Here is a 19,109-nt window from a genome sequence, read left to right as displayed (position 1 = left end):
TGTCAGTGGATTGAATCAAGGCATGTGAAGCGTCTAGGGTAAACCATGGAAAGCTGTGTAGGTATGTATATTTGCGTGTGTGGACGTATGTATATACATGTGTATGGGGAGGGGGTTGGGCCATTTCTTTCGTCTGTTTCCTTGCGCTACCTCGCAAACGCGGGAGACAGCGACAAAGTATAATAATAAAAAAAAAAGATAATATATATATATATATATATATATATATATATATATATATATATATATATATATATATATATATATATATATATATATATATATATATATATATATATATATATATATATATATATATATATATATATTCTTATGAGTTCACGGGGAAAAATGAAACACGGAAAGTTCCCAAGTGCACTTTCGTGTAATAATCACATCATCAGGGGAGACACAAGAGAGAAATATAACAGTCAGTTGATATACATCGAAGAGACGAAGCTAGGACGCCATTTGGTAAACATGTGATTGTTTACCAAATGGCGTCCTAGCTTCGTCTCTTCGATGTATATCAACTGACTGGTATATTTCTCTCTTGTGTCTCCTCTGATGATGTGATTATTACACGAAAGTGCACTTGCGAACTTTTCGTGTTTCATTTTTCCCCGTGAACTCATAGGAATATCTTGATCACGCGCAAAATTGTGATACTTTCCAATATATATATATATATATATATATATATATATATATATATATATATATATATATATATATATATATATATATATATATAATATATTGGAGCGATGTGGTATACCGGGGCTGACGTGCTGTCAGTGGATTGAATCAAGGCATGTGAAGCGTCTGGGGTAAACCATGGAAAGCTGTGTAGGTATGTATATTTGCGTGTGTGGATGTATGTATATACATGTGTATGGGGGTGGGTTGGGCCATTTCTTTCGTCTGTTTCCTTGCGCTACCTCGCAAAAGCGGGAAACAGCGACAAAGCAAAAAAAAAAAAAAAAGATATATATATATATATATATATATACATATTTTTTTTTTTTTTTTTTTTTATACTTTGTCGCTGTCTCCCGCGTTTGCGAGGTAGCGCAAGGAAACAGACGAAAGAAATGGCCCAACCGCCCCCATACACATGTACATACACACGTCCACACACGCAATATACATACCTACACAGCTTTCCATGGTTTACCCCAGACGCTTCACATGCCTTGATTCAATCCACTGACAGTACGTCAACCCCTGTATACCACATCGCTCCAATTCACTCTATTCCTTGCCCTCCTTTCACCCTCCTGCATGTTCAGGCCCCGATCACACAAAATCCTTTTCACTCCATCTTTCCACCTCCAATTTGGTCTCCCTCTTCTCCTCGTTCCCTCCACCTCCGACACATATTCCTCACTCATTCTCTCCATGTGCCCAAACCATTTCAAAACACCCTCTTCTGCTCTCTCAACCACGCTCTTTTTATTTCCACACATCTCTCTTACCCTTACGTTACTTACTCGATCAAACCACCTCACACCACACATTGTCCTCAAACATCTCATTTCCAGCACATCCATCCTCCTGCGCACAACTCTATCCATAGCCCACGCCTCGCAACCATACAACATTGTTGGAACTACTATTCCTTCAAACATACCCATTTTTGCTTTCCGGGATAATGTTCTCGACTTCCACACATTTTTCAAGGCTCCCAGAATTTTCGCCCCCTCCCCCACCCTATGATCCACTTCCGCTTCCATGGTTCCATCCGCTGACAGATCCACTCCCAGATATCTAAAACACTTCACTTCCTCCAGTTTTTCTCCATTCAAACTCACCTCCCAATTGACTTGACCCTCAACCCTACTGTACCTAATAACCTTGCTCTTATTGACATTTACTCTTAACTTTCTTCTTCCACACACTTTACCAAACTCCGTCACCAGCTTCTGCAGTTTCTCACATGAATCCGCCACCAGCGCTGTATCATCAGCGAACAACAACTGACTCACTTCCCAAGCTCTCTCATCCCCAACAGACTTCATACTTGCCCCTCTTTCCAAAACTCTTGCATTTACCTCCCTAACAACCCCATCCATAAACAAATTAAACAACCATGGAGACATCACACACCCCTGCCGCAAACCTACATTCACTGAGAACCAATCACTTTCCTCTCTTCCTACACGTACACATGCCTTACATCCTCGATAAAAACTTTTCACTGCTTCTAACAACTTGCCTCCCACACCATATATTCTTAATACCTTCCACAGAGCATCTCTATCAACTCTATCATATGCCTTCTCCAGATCCATAAATGCTACATACAAATCCATTTGCTTTTCTAAGTATTTCTCACATACATTCTTCAAAGCAAACACCTGATCCACACATCCTCTACCACTTCTGAAACCACACTGCTCTTCCCCAATCTGATGCTCTGTACATGCCTTCACCCTCTCAATCAATACCCTCCCAGATAATTTACCAGGAATACTCAACAAACTTATACCTCTGTAATTTGAGCACTCACTCTTATCCCCTCTGGCTTTGTACAATGGCACTATGCAAGCATTCCGCCAATCCTCAGGCACCTCACCATGAGTCATACATACATTAAATAACCTTACCAACCAGTCAACAATACAGTCACCCCCTTTTTTAATAAATTCCACTGCAATACCATCCAAACCTGCTGCCTTGCCGGCTTTCATCTTCCGCAAAGCTTTTACTACCTCTTCTCTGTTTACCAAATCATTTTCCCTAACCCTCTCACTTTGCACACCACCTCGACCAAAACACCCTATATCTGCCACTCTGTCATCAGACACATTCAACAAACCTTCAAAATACTCATTCCATCTCCTTCTCACATCACCACTACTTGTTATCACCTCCCCATTTACGCCCTTCACTGAAGTTCCCATTTGCTCCCTTGTCTTACGCACCCTATTTACCTCCTTCCAGAACATCTTTTTATTCTCCCTAAAATTTACTGATAGTCTCTCACCTCTCAATCCTGTGGTCATAGTTCCACACAATTATCAACTGCATAAAGTCTTATTTGACTCTACTTTTTAAAAAAAAGGAATGACTGATTTATTTCTCTTCAATTTTCTTTTATACACTATAGTTATGAAAGCCAAGTAATGATTCTTTCAGTCCCATTCTACGTCACCAGTGCTTTTTCTATTCCTCTAAGTCCTTTCATGATCCTTTCAGGTCTTCCTGAATTTTCTTCGGATCTCAGAGGTGAAAAAACGTTTCATCTTTTGTCTGTCAAAGATGCAACGAAATTCTGCCTCTCTCCTGGTATTCTTTGTTGCTATGACGATTGTCACTCGGGTCCAGACTCTTGCTACTCATAGTGAGGGGGGTCACCAAGTCGCTGTGTTGGTGGTCCAGGTGATAGAACGGTGCTTGGCTGGGTGTCACCTGGTGTTGGCCGCTACAACACAACATTCTCTACTGCTACAACACATCACCAGGTAAACCTGACGAAATAAATTGAACATAATAAATGCTTTACCTCATATCATCCATTTATCATTCTTAAATGTGAATTCATCGGAAACACACTGAGCCAGAAAGCTTTTCATTGCCAACTGATTCTCATATCATGGTATTTATCAAGCGTTGACACATAATGGTATTCATCAAGCGTTGCCACATTAAGGTACTCATCAAGCGTTGCCTCTCTATGGTATTCATCAAGCTTTGACACATAATGGTATTCATCAAGCGTTGACACATAATGGTATTCATCAAGCTTTGACACATAATGGTATTCATCAAGCGTTGACACATAATGGTATTCATCAAGCGTTGACACATAATGGTATTCATCAAGCTTTGACACATAATGGTATTCATCAAGCATTGACACATAATGGTATTTATCAAGCGTTGACACATAATGGTATTCATCGAGCGTTGACACATAATGGTATTCATCAAGTGTTGCCACATTATGGTATTTATCAAGCGTTGCCACACAATGGTATTCATGAAGTCTTGCCACAATATGGTATTCATTAAGCGTTGCCACACAATGGTATTCATGAAGTCTTGCCACAATATGGTATTCATTAAGCGTTGCCACACAATGGTATTGATCAAATGTTGCCACACTATGGTATTCATTAAGTGTTGCCACATTAAGGCATAAAGGTAAGATAAGATAAAATTAGATAAGATGTCTTCATTGTCAAACTGTATACATGGTACAAAAGGAAATTCTTTATGGCTAAATCAATTCAAGGTTGAAAAGTATAAGAATTACAAGAAAAAAAAGAAATGATGACATCACATAGAAGGACCACAACAATTATCACATAATCATTTATTGCACTCAGAAGCTATATCACAGAGGAGTCACAGCGTCTTTAGATGGTTAAACAATAGAATACTTGGTGGTACAAATGATTTCCTGAATCTGTCGGTGCGCTGTATAGACAGAGACAGTCTTCTTCCTGACCTTAAAGATACATAGTGTTGGTGTAGAGGATGACGGGCAGGATCTTGCATGATCTTCTCTACCTGCTTCAGTGCACATTTCTGATACACCATGTCTAATGCTCTAGTGTTTGCACCCAATATCCAAGCTTTCTTAACAATTTTCTCATGCTTATTTATATTTTTTGCTGTTTATCTAGGCATACCAGGCGGTAATTACTAGACATAAAATAGATTCCATAAAAGATTGATTATAGCGTTGTCTATATGTAGACTATACAGGATACGTGCAAAGTGCTATCTTTGGTTACATTTCTTATACACCATATCAGTAAATGCACCACCTTTTAAATAGTTATCTATAATAAAGCCGAGATACTTGTACTGACCCACCCTTTTTACATTTTCATCGTCATTTGTAATCAAGTCTGATACATGTAGTTCTTTTTCCGAAAATCTATGATAATCTCTTTAGTTCTATACATTCAAGTGCAGATGATTCGTTTTACACCATGAACAAAGCAACAAATCTCTGCGATGTAATCATTACAATTATCATCTACAATTTGTTTCTGTGACTACTGTATCATCAGCATATTCTAAAATAGTGCAGTTACTAAAACACTTTCACAGTCATCAGTATACAGACTGAACAAAGTGGGAAACATAACGCATTCTTGGGCGCACATGTATTGGTAAAAATCATGTTGAACTTATCGCTATCTATCTTGGTATGCTGTGGCCTCTCTGTTAAAAAGCTGAAGATCCATATCAGTAAGTTACAATTTGTATCCATCCCTGATGATTTATCTAACAAAATATGTGGCTGGATTGTATTAAATGCAGAACTAAAATCAATGCATAAGATTCTTGCTTGTGAGTTATGTCTGTCTGAATGTTTGCTAATATCATTCCTAAAAGTCAGACTTACAACCTGCACACTCCTATTCTTACAATACACAAACTGCATTGGATCTCTGAAATTATCTATGCTGTTACACAGATAGTGTCTCATTATGTCTTCATGACACCTCATAACATTTTACGTTAAAACAATAGATCTGAAATGCTTGAACACTTTAGGAAATGAGATTTTTTCAGCTGGCTTTATCTATGACAATTTCCATACGTCAGGCACCACTGCCCCTTGATCTAGTGAGTCCTGAAATAGTAGCTGAAGTATGGGTGCCAGTTGTTCAGTACAACACTTTAGTGCCTTGGCTGGCACACCGTCTGGTCCCGTGACCTTTCCTGGCCTAATACGCTTCAGAGATACATCTTCGTACAATATCACGATTTTTTCATTTCTTTCTCAGATACCTGACCCTTACTGCACTCTTCGCCAAAATCGTGTCTTTCAAATCTTGCAAAAAAAAATGAATTTATTTCTTTCACATATGTATCAATGCTTTCTGACTCAGGCACGTTCAGATTTTTATTATAAACATATAATAATTCTAATCCTTTCCACGCATCTTTCACACGATTTGTTCTAAACAACACCTCAGCTTTTTCCTTGCAAACTCTTTTGGAATCCAATATTCTCTTGTTTAATTTTTTGTATTAATTGGAACTGAGCACTATTTCCATTTGGTATGATTCTACATTTTCATTTAGCATATTTTTCAGTTCTTTGTTTACTGTAAGCTTGTAGCTGCAATAGACAGTCATATTCTACTTGGCTCTATCATATCAAAACGAAAATGAGAATAAGAATTAAAGATGTTCAAGATTTGCTCCATCTCGCAGAACTGACCAGTAAGAATACTCAAAGCTTCCCTGTAGTTGTAAGTTACCCTCAGCATCCCATTTTCTAATAGTTACCTTTTTATATTTTCTCTTTTGAACGCTTTCATATAGAATGGTACACAAAGCAGCACGTTGTGATCTCCATTTCAAAGAGGGGCTTTTCTAAACACGACAGTTGTTTTTCACATTGCAATACATCTTGTCGAGAGTATCATTTCCTCTGGTAGCGCATTTTACTATTTGTTCGTCTGTTAGAACACTGTCTTGAAAGTTACAGTGGTAAAGCATCACCTAGAATTATCCTGACTCTTTCTGGGCATTCATTTTCATATATCGTAACACGGTTTTCCAACAGTCTAATAGCTTCCGACTCGTCCGTCCTCATCCACGGGATATACCCGAGGGATGTACACTGTGCGATAAAGATAACCTGGCCAAATTCCCGGCAAGGTAAAATGGCCGACACAATATCACTAGGACTTCAATATCTTTATCACATTGGGTTTCTTTGACCGTCATCTGAATATTACTTGTGTACACCATTTTTCGTTTATATACAGCTAATCCACCTCCCCGTTTCTTGACAATGCCTCTCCTGTCTGATCTTAGCAGAGTATAACCATCCATGTTCACTGTGTTATTAGCATCCTGGTCTTGTAGCCAGATTTTCGTAAAAACAATTATTGCACTGTCCCTTATCCACGTAGAGATTTGCAATTTGCAGACAGCTCATCAATCTTGTTTTGTATAGATAGTAGTGTTCTTACGCCCCTCCTCCTCAGACGCGCCATATCATGGTATTCCTTAAGCGTTGCCATATCATAGTATTCATCAAGTGTTGCCACATTATGGTCCTCATCAAGCGTTGCCATATTATGGTATTCATCAAATGGTGTCACTTTACTCATCAAGCGTTGCCAAACTATGGTATTCATCACAATTCATTGACAAGCATATTGAACTATTACTCTAATTTCTAACAAAAAACAGCTTAGCAACAGCTTTGGTGTAGTTGGCCTTAACCAAGAGAGAGACAGAGTACAGTAGTGTTAATAATCTGTCTCTATCTCTTGCAGACAATTACCTGATGATGTTGGTCGCGTGGTGGTTGGGACAGACTCGTTGTTTTCTCAGGACCAGCCAGCACAGGACCACCTCCTTCAGGGACTGTGGGGGGAAGCTAGGCATACCTGCCGCGCACTGGTCCTCCACCTCACCAATCATGCAATGGCCTTCAGGTGATTTAACACAAACACTTATATATGAGGACTCCAGACCTCTCTACCGGATCACTGTGATCATATTAAATTCTACAGACACCAGTCTCAGGTTACTATAGTAACGAAGTGATATGGCTACACAGATACACAGACCACACACACCCAAGGTCCAAGCGAGATGATCTGGCTTTAACGCTAAGAAAAAGAAAATAAAGAAAAGGATCCCCTTTTAAGCAGTAGAATAGAAGGGTTTGTAAAGCAAAGGCACTTTACCTACTCTCCATTCCCTCTGTCAAACGCCGTTAGGAAAACATGTAAAAAAAAGAATATCTTACGGGATTAACATGAAGGAAATTTTGATGGGAAAGTCATGAGGTAGAATGAACATGAAAATATCATGCATCTCATCACCAACGACATGCAGCCCTTCACATTTTCCTATAAAGATAATATCAAAGTTAAACTTGAGCTCCCGCCTCTCGTCTTACCATGCCTATATAATTCTTGATGTTGAAGAATGATAAAATGATTCTTAATTACTTTCTCAAAGCAGATAACGTGGGTGAATTAGCGTCAGTATAATACTGCAACATGGCTAGGGAGAGAACAGTGGTTAAGCAAGCTTGATATACTAGTGCTTTGTGAAGAATGATTAAATGAATGAATCAATACCGGAGTGTGACACGTGATGATCAAACCTAATTCTAGAGATGTTAAGAGTGTTGCTCTGAACAACATTTTCTGGGAGCTTATTCCATGCATCAATTATATCGTTGGTAAAACAAGTATTCGTGCAGTCCAGATTAACTCGGTGACCTCTAAGTTCTTGTTCCATTTCCTCACGTCGGTAATGCTGGTGCTACTGTAGGAAAATGGTACATATCAACGTTACTGAATTCTTTAAGTATTTTGAAATATTCTATTAATTTGTCCGGGAAGCGCCTCTTGCTTAGGGAAGAACAAGTCACACAAGGAGGGAATCATTTTAGTTGCTCTTCGCTGCTCTGCTTCCAATTTAAGAATGTTCTTACTTGTGTGTGTGTGTGTGTGTGTGTGTGTGTGTGTGTGTGTGTGTGTGTGTATGTGTGTGTGTGTGCAAGTGTGTGTGTGTGTGTGTGTGGGTGAGTGTCTGTGTGTGTGTGTGTGCATATTCGAGGTTTGGTCTAATTATACTTAGGTAAAGTGGTAATATCACATTTTTGTTATTGTACGTACAGTTTCTGTTTGTTAATCCTAACATCCTATTTGCTTTCTTGGTTACTTCATCACAATGCTGGGAGAATTCTAAGTTATTGTAGATAGAGAGTGACCCCCATATTTCTCACGCTAGGGGCGTCCTTTATCTTGTGGTCCATCGGTTCAAAATAAAAATTTTTGTGTAGAATTCCTTCTTATAACAGCTAACATTTATTGACGTTAAATGTATTTACTATTTACTAGACCATCAAGAGATTTTATCTGGATCTTTTTGTAAACTTTGCCTAACTCCATCAGTTAATGTAGCACTGCCGATCTTTTTGTCACCTGCAAATCTGTAGACTCGGTTATTTAGCCCTACGTCAATATCGTTAAAATAAATGATGAAAAGTATCGTCCTAAGTCCGGATCCCTGAGGGACTCCGCTATAATCGCAGTGCACGAGTCCGGTTTCATTATCGTGCCCTGGCGTCCGATCTTGTATATATGATACGTATTAGAAGCAGTTGTCTGTATAATTTGAATTGTCAAATATGCAGGCAGTAATGACGAATACCGTCAATTATAGTCGATTTTGAGTTTGAAAGAATAAATACTGTCACAGAGAGCTGTTTTGTCAATTTATAAGATCGATGAATATTCATAAAGGCTCGAACAATGCCCTCCGCGGAACAAACTAGTGCACCTATCTAATCCACTATGTGTTAATTATAAAGTATCTACGTCGTATTCTGACATAGATTACTTCGTATCCTTATTTCCTGGATTATCATAAGGAAAATATATGATATTGCACTTTTGTTGGTAATTGTTGTTGGCAGATTAATTGACAGCGGACGAATGACAGGAAAAGGCGGGAAAGTGGAATGTCTGCAGCTTCCTCATTCTCTATCCCATGCACTGTGCTCCATACACCCATGATTGTATGTTGGAGGAAATAAGTTTTGTTCCTTTCTTTTTGAATAGTATTATATCATACACGAAATCGGACGTAGTGTGGACCGGTAGGTTGCTAGGGCACGATAATGAAACCTTCAGACTCGTGCACCGTGAGTATATAGCAGATGACCACGGTGATGATTCCTCATTGATGACGACTCTGCTTCCTGCCACGTAACCAGACTTCCAACCAATTTCCTATGCAACCAGTAAGCCCCAATGCCAGGGTTTTGTGCATCAATTTAACGTGAGGGTCTATACTGAATGCTTTCTGGAAGTCTTGGATATTGAATAATGTAGGATGTAATTCAAAGAGGTTTGTCATGCATGATCTGCATCTTCTAGTACCATATTGTTGCTTACTAAACTGGCTGTATTTCAGATAGGCAACGATTCTGACTCTAATGATCGACTCAAGAAGTTGTATATGATTGATATAAAGCTAATAGGACGGTAATTACAAGGTAATTCGTGGCTTCCCTCTTTCTATATAGGAGTCACGTCTGCCATTCTCCAGTCCTGTTGAACCATTCCTTCATGCAGCGATGAATTGACAATCTGGTTAAACTTTCTGGTAATTTCGTGCTTGATGTTTTCACCATCTTGGATTGAAAGGATCAGGACCGTTCAATTTATCTATGTCAGATCTTCTCTAACTATGATGGTAAATTCCTGTATCGCATGAGCGATAGTCATCTGTCTCAAAATTCGTGTTGCTGTTTTCCAGCGTAGAAACAGAACTGAAAAACTTGTTCAAGATTATATAGATCAAAATGAACCTACTTCATATTGATTATGATTTCTTACAGTTCTTAGATGACAAATATCAAGTGATTTTTTCTTTTTATCTCATTTCACTACTGAAGAAATATTTGATGTTTCAGATCCAGGTCCGTAGATAAGAGAGGAAACCATTGTACGTCATATTGATATGCACGTTAAAGTTCAAAGAATGAGAGTAAATAAAACGGCAGATCTATATATTCATCCGAGGACGATGAAGGAAGCTCTCCCTATAAATGAAATGAATCATTCTCTGACTGCCTTATCAGCAGTCATTTGCTACAGGAAAAGTTCCAGATGATTGAAAGTAATAAACAAACATGATAATGTTTTCTTCAAGATCATTTTTGTCTAAGCTACAAGAGTCATTAAGAAGCTACATATGATGTGTCAATTTTACGTTTATGTTTTCTCTGTGAAGTCATGATCATAATGAAATCTCTTGATCAAGGCTCCTATCATTTATGTTTCTTTTACATAAACCCTTCATCTAAAACAAACCTTTTATCGAGAACGAAAAGTAATTTCCATGATAAATACCACATGAGATCTCAGTTTATTGTGTCACATCTGAAGGCCTGATCATATCATTGTCATTAAACTGAACATAAGTATGCCAGGCTGTGTTAATCATGCTATTTAGACGACTGAGATTATCTATCACACAGGTTTATTGAGAGGTCAGAGCTATGGTTGTGGCCAGATATACGTGTCATTATAGTGGGTGTGAGGCCAGATATGGAGGTGATTCTCCACCATCCTAGTCTTCGTAACACCAAACATCTCCTTTATTTTGATCTCCATCTTTGTAAGAACCTGACACTGAATACAAATCTCACAAGAGGACCCTATAAGAAAGGTAATGTTTGCCATGAATAAGGTATTCATAAAGATGTTCAGTAGTAAGAATACGTGGCTGCTGACTGTTTATGATTCGTGGTCGGTACATTACAATAAAGGTTAACTCTCCTGAATAACAGCATCTTATTGTGTAAGGAAGAATCTATTGCTGCTACTGCTGGTGCTCTTGAAAACACAGTCTTGCCTTTTCTCAGTGTTATCTGAGAAGTAATCCTTTACAGAAACCCGCCATCTTCACCTCTTTACCTAACGTGTAATGCATTCAAATTTCTTCATATCATTATTACATGATAAACTTATCTTGTGATTATACTGAAACCACTGATTTTAGGCAAATGATTAAATCCTTACCCAAGTTAACTGAGTTCAGCGAAGAGTGTGTGGATGGAGAGGTTTATTGGAAGAAATGGAAGTCCAATTGGTGTTGCAAGCATGTCTTAGGCCCTGAATTCAATCAAACAAAAGACAATGGAAGCTTAGGAAGTGATACGTTTGAAGATAACGTGTGGTGTGAAGTCATCTGATCGTGTAAGAAATGACAATGAAATATCGTTGTGTGGTTGTGAGAGTAGTCTGACTGAAAGAAATGACCAGGGTGTGTTGAAATTGCTCTGACATATGGAGGATATGAGCGTAGAACGTTTGGTTATGATGATATACGTGTCCTAAGTGAAGGATAAACAAAATGGCTGTGGTATCCTTATGTTATATAATATATTGTCATACGTCTTTCTTCTCCCAGTATGGGGCAGAGAAGCATCAGTTTACAAACGCTGCCTCTACTGTAACAACGGGAGAGTGGGCTTCCGCTCACTTCATCAGTGGAACCTAACCTCTGCCAGAGAACTCAGTCATATTCTATTCCCAGGTGTGCCATACAGCTTTTTAAACTAAGTAATTATATCATTTACACACACTTTTGCAGAAACAAATCTTATGTAGCTATGTTTGTACACGCACACACACACACACACACACACACACACACACACACACACACACACACACACACACACACACACACACAGACAAACACTCACACACGCACACACACACACACACACGCATCTCTCACAAGAGAAGTACCGCAGTACTCACAAGATTTTTGGTAGCTCTACATCTCAAGAATCCCGAAGAGGTATATGGAGTTCATATTCAGTTTAGCGTGCTAAATTATCTGAGTTTTAATATAGAAACTCTGGGAGTTTTGATAAGGAAACTATTTAGGTTTTGATGGAGAACCTATGGGAGTTTTGACAGGGAAACTATGGAGATTTTGTCAGCTAAGCTATAGGAGTTTTAATAGGGAAAATATGAGAGTTTGGCATGGAAACTATGGGAGTTTTAATGGGGATGCTATTGAAATTTTGATTGAGAAACTGAGAGTTTTGGCAGGGAAACGAAGGGTATTTTGATGAGAATTCTATGGAAATTTTGATAAACTATGAGAGTTTTGATAGGGAAACTATGGGTGTTTTGATTGGGAACCTATGGGAGTTTTGATAAGGAAAATATGAGAGTTTTAATAGAGATATTGAAAGAATTTTGATAGGAGAATCATTTCAGTTTAGATGGGGAACTATGGAACTTCAGACATGGACATGATAAGAACTTTCATAGAGTTTCTATGGGAATTTTGATAACGTAAACATGAAAAATTTGGTAGGGAAACCATGAGAGACCTGACAGAATAACTACGGGAAATTTGATGGGAAAACCATATGAGCTTTTATCAGGAATCTATGAGATCTTATATAAGGACACTATGAGGGTTTTGATAAGAAGACTATGGTAGATTGATAGGGAAACTATGGGAGTTTTGACGGGGAAAATATGGAAAATTTGATGAGGTTACTATGAAGTTTTGATAGGGGAAACTATAAGATCTTTGATAGGGAAGTTATGGGAGATTTTATAGGGAAAGTACGTGAGTTATTGTTGGAGATCTATAGGGGTTTTGATGAAAAACTTTGGGAGTTTGATATGATGGGAAAAATATGGAAGCTTTGACAGGAAGAATATGGGAAATTTGATGGGGAAACTATGGGAACTTTTATAAGGAAACTGTGGGACTCTTGATAAGGAGACTTTGAGAGTTTTGATAGGAAAAGTATAAGTCTCGATAGGAAAACTAGGAGTTTTGATTGGGAAACTATGGGAGTTTTGATGGGGAAACCATGGGAGTTATCTTGGGAAAACTATGGGAGTTTTGATGGGGAAACCATGGGAGTTATCTTGGGAAAACTATGGGAGTTTTGATAGGGAACAATGGAAGGTTTATTTGGGGAAACAATGGAAGATTTGACTTTGAGTCTATGAGGGATTTTAAGGGGAAATGTGGGAGTTTTGATAGGTCGAACTATGGAAGTTCTGATGGGGAAACTAGGGAAGTTTTCATGATAACTACGAAATTCTTCATGGAGAAATGATGTGAGTTTTCATATGGAAATTATGGGTATTTTCATGGGAAACTATAGTAGTATTAATGTGCAAACTATGGGAGGTTTTATAAAGAAACTACAAAGGTTTTGATGGGGAAGTATAGGAGATTTATTGGAAATGCTTTGGAAGTTCTGATTAGAATTTATTGGAGTTTTAATGAGGAAGCAATGAGAGTTTTGATAGGGAAAGTGTGGGAGTTTTGATATGTAAAAAATGAGTTTTAATTGGGAAACCATGGGAGTTTTGATGGGGAAGATGATGAGTTTTGATTGGGAAACTATGGGAGTTTTAGTAGTGAATCCATGTGAGTTTTGACTGGAAAATTTTAGAAATCTCCTTAGGGAAACTGTAGGTGTTTTGATAGAGTTTAGGAGAGGAAGATTCCCAAGTTCAACTTGAATGTTGGAATGTTGCCAACCTCACTGGGTCAACATTTTCTTTTTTCTCATTTAAAGGAGATCCAGTATATCTGTAAGCGAATGAATGAATGACTTTGTAAAATAAACAAGTGCAACTAGGTTATCGTATGAAGCTGCAACTCTGACCTACCAAAGACAAGTAAAAGTTCAATGAAAACAAAGATGCAATATCCAGAGTCAGTTAAAAATCTAAGTTCTCCCTGTGTTTCCAGAATATTTTGTATTAGTAAGCTTAAATAATGTTACTCGTATTACTTTGGGGAATAATTCAAGGCCTTTACTCATTCCTGAGCCAGGAAAGGCTGTTGTGGTCTCAGTTACAGAAGTGTACCACGACCACTCAGTCATAGCCAGATCTGTGAAAAGGAGACGAGAGGAAAAGAAAAATATTGGGAGATGTTATGGGAACTTGTTAATATACAGACCATAGGGTAACACAACTGGAGCAGGATTTAAAAGAACTAAAGAAACATTTCAAGGATCATGAAAGGGATCATGAGATGAGAGGAATAAAGAAATATGAAATATATAGTTTTTGAGTATGAACAGAAACAGTTTATTGGAGGAGATTCAGGGGATACAAAACAAAAGGAAAGAAAATGAAGCCACTCAAAACCAGATCGTCCGATGGGTATATTCTGGTTGTACTATGGACTAAATGGTAAGAAGAAAGGATTAAAGCTCATAAAAACAATCTGTTAAGAATTGGGCAGGAAACTGCATTAGTAATATAGACAGCTGTTCAGTTGGAGAAAAAACTAAAGCACAAATAGAATCTCTTGAAAGTAGAGGGCATGGAAGTACAGGAGGGACAACAAAAGCTGCGCTGTCCGAAACGAGGACTAACACATAAAGGGAGACTATTGACGGTATTGGGTAGGGATGTCTAAGATCTTTTTCGGCAGCAGATCAACAGACGCAGAACGTGAAGAGTGATGAAGAGGAACTTCGACGATTATGACACAAACAAAGGTACAAAAGAAATTAAGTGAAGCTGTTGAAAGAATGATATTCACCGTTAGAGTTAAAGCCATCAAGGAGTTAACTAGGTTAGTTGAGGGAAGGTTTATACGAGTACAGAACATATAGGAAGAGTACTTGCTAGCTAAAAGACGGATTATAGAGTAAGTCAGGAACACAGAGGCTGGCACTTCCACACTGGTGGATTTAGATGAAAAGTTGATGGCATCAAAATTAGAAAGATTAGTAAAGTGGCATTTTGATACACGTAAATAACATTATTTCTGGATTAGAAGATGACACACCAGATTAGTAAGAAGGCGGAAAGAAAGAGGAAATACGTATTAAGAGATATCTACCAGCCAAGTCAATGCCAGATCTGTGATAAAAGAAAGTAGAATTGGTGGTTATAGCCATGACACAAAGGGGTGACCAGTTACGGTTACGTTTATCTTGGAATCAGGTAGCTAGAAAATCAATATTTTCCTATAATATGATGTATACTCATTTGGATCTGAAAATAATCAAAAATAAAATATTCAAAGATAACATTAGACATTAACTGGATATTCATATGAATTGTCAAGCATCACCAAATGCGGTTCTAAAGAAGTTGGTTTTTCAGGTCAAGTCTCTCTGGAAAGCATACTAGGAAAAACAGGAACGGTGCTTCTTACTTATAGAGTATAATGTTTCTAAAACCTCACTGAAAATGGAGACACTTACAGTTAAGCAGCTTCATATTACATGGATTAACAATTTCATAAAAATGACCAAATTTCCAGGACAGGAAGAGGACTTTCTAGGCCACAAGTTTGAGAACGTAGGTCTTCCGTTCTTTCCTATATCTAACTTCAAGAGGACCACCAAGGTGCCAGGGACGACTGTCACAGCATTAGACTCTCTTGATACTAGGATGATGAACACCTTCGCCAACTATGCTAACTTCACGTAAGATTATATTTATATATATTTATTCATTACACTTTGTCCCTGTCTCCCGCGTTAGTGAGGTAGCGCAAGGAAACAGACGAAAGAATGGCCCAACCCACCCACATACACATGTATATATATAAATGCCCACATATGCACACATACATACCCATATGTTTCAACGTATATATACATACATAGACATATACACGTATACATTGCAGATATTCAAACTTGCTACCTTCATCCATTCTCGTCCCTACCCCGCCACATATGAAATGGCACCCCCCTCCCCAACCACGGCGCCTGCGCCAGGCAGCGCCAGGAAAAGACAAATAGGCCACATTCGCTCACACTCAGTCTCGTTTTCATGCAAAATGCACCGAAATCACAGCGCCCTAAACCACACCCTTTCTATTGCCACACATCTCTCTTACCCTTTCATTACTTACTAGGTCAAACCACTATATATATATATATATATATATATATATATATATATATATATATATATATATATATATATATATATATATATATATATATATATATATATATATATATATATGTACATGTATATATATATATATATATATATATATATATATATATATATATATATATATATATATATATATATATATATATATATATATATATATATATTTTTTTTTTTTTTTTTTTTTTTGCTTTGTCGCTGTCTCCCGCGTTTGCGAGGTACCGCAAGGAAACAGACGAAAGAAATGGCCCAACCCACCCCCATACACATGTATATACATACGTCCACACACGCAAATATACATACCTACACAGCTTTCCATGGTTTACCGCAGACGCTTCACATGCCTTGATTCAATCCACTGACAGCCTGTCAACCCCGGTATACCACATCGCTCCAATTCACTCTATTCCTTGCCCTCCTTTCACCCTCCTGCATGTTCAGGCCACGATCACACAAAATCTTTTTCACTCCATCTTTCCACCTCCAATTTGGTCTCCCTCTTCTCCTCGTTCCCTCCACCTCCGACACATATATTCTCTTCGTCAATCTTTCCTCACTCATTCTCTCCATGTGCCCGAACAATTTCAAAACACCCGCTTCTGCTCTCTCAACCACGCTCTTTTTATTTCCACACATCTCTCTTACCCTTACGTTACTCACTCGATCAAACCACCTCACACCACACATTGTCCTCAAACATCTCATTTCCAGCACATCCATCCTCCTGCGCACAACTCTATCCATAGTCCACGCCTCGCAACCATACAACATTGTTGGAAGCACTATTCCTTCAAACATACCCATTTTTGCTTTCCGAGATAATGTTCTCGACTTCCACACATTCTTCAAGGCTCCCAGAATTTTCGCCCCCTCCCCCACCCTATGATCCACTTCCGCTTCCATGGTTCCATCCGCTGCCAGATCCACTCCCAGATATCTAAAACACTTCACATCCTCCAGTTTTTCTCCATTCAAACTCACCTCCAATTGACTTGACCCTCAACCCTACTGTACCTAATAACCTTGCTCTTATTCACATTTACTCTTAACTTTCTTCTTTCACACACTTTACCAAACTCAGTCACCAGCTTCTGCAGTTTCTCACATGAATCAGCCACCAGCGCTGTATCATCAGCGAACAGCAACTGACTCACTTCCCAAGCTCTCTCATCCCCAACAGAATTCATACTTGCCCCTCTTTCCAAAACTCTTGCATTCACCTCCCTAACAACCCCATGCATAAACAAATTAAACAACCATGGAGACATCACACACACCTGCCGCAAACCTACATTCACTGACAACCAATCACTTTCCTCTCTTCCTACACGTACACATGCCTTACATCCTCGATAAAAACTTTTCACTGCCTCTAACAACTTGCCTCCCACACCATATATTCTTAATGCCTTCCACAGAGCATCTCTATCAACTCTATCGTATGCCTTCTCCAGATCCATAAATGCTACATACAAATCCATTTGCTTTTCTAAGTATTTCTCACATACATTCTTCAAAGCAAAGACCTGATCCACACATCCTCTACCACTTCTGAAACCACACTGCTCTTCCCCAATCTGATGCTCTGTACATGCCTTCACCCTCTCAATCAATATCCTCCCATATAATTTACCAGGAATACTCTGTAATTTGAGCACTCACTCTTATCCCCTTTCCCTTTGTACAATGGCACTATGCACGCATTCCGAAAATCCTCAGGCACCTCACCATGAGTCATACATACATTAAATATATATATATATATATATATATATATATATATATATATATATATATATATATATATATATATATATATATATATATATATATATATATATATATATATATATATATAAATATATTCATATATATATATATGTATATATATATATTTTTTTTTTTTCCTTTGTCGCTGTCTCCCGCGTTTGCGAGGTAGCGCAAGGAAACAGACGAAAGAAATGGCCCAACCCACCCCCATACACATGCCCTGATTCAATCCACTGACAGCACGTCAACCCCGGTATACCACATCGCTCCAATTCACTCTATTCTTTGCCCTCCTTTCACCCTCCTGCATGTTCAGGCCCCGATCACACAAAATCGTTTTCACTCCATCTTTCCACCTCCAATTTCGTCTCCCTCTTCTTCTCGTTCCCTCCACCTCCGACACATATATCCTCTTGGTCAATCTTTCCTCACTCATTCTCTCTATGTGACCAAACCATTTCAAAACACCCTCTCCTGCTCTCTCAACCACGCTAATTTTATTTCCACACATCTCTCTTACCCTTACGTTACTTACTCGATCAAACCACCTCACACCACACATTGTCCTCAAACATCTCATTTCCAGCACATCCATCCTCCTGCGCACAACTCTATCCATAGTCCACGCCTCGCAACCATACAACATTGTTGGAAGCACTATTCCTTCAAACATACCCATTTTTGCTTTCCGAGATAATGTTCTCGACTTCCACACATTCTTCAAGGCTCCCAGAATTTTCGAACCCTCCCCCACCCTATGATCGACTTCCGCTTAAATGGTTCCATCCGCTGCCAGATCCACTCCCAGATATCTAAAACACTTCACTTCCTCCAGTTTTTCTCCATTCAAACTCACCTATCAATTGAACTTGACCCTCAAACCTACTGTACCTAATAACC

At 38.5% G+C, this 19,109-nt stretch overlaps 1 pseudogene; it reads right to left on the bottom strand.

Annotated features, from left to right (window-relative positions):
* Window positions 1-3,574: 3,574 nt before the first annotated feature.
* The window catches only part of LOC139751138 (NADH-ubiquinone oxidoreductase chain 1-like), a 198,260-nt pseudogene continuing 182,725 nt past the window's right edge, over window positions 3,575-19,109 (bottom strand).

Source organism: Panulirus ornatus, chromosome 11, assembly GCF_036320965.1.
Source record: "Panulirus ornatus isolate Po-2019 chromosome 11, ASM3632096v1, whole genome shotgun sequence".
NCBI lineage: Eukaryota > Metazoa > Arthropoda > Malacostraca > Decapoda > Palinuridae > Panulirus > Panulirus ornatus.
This window is presented reverse-complemented; position numbering and strand designations above follow the sequence as displayed.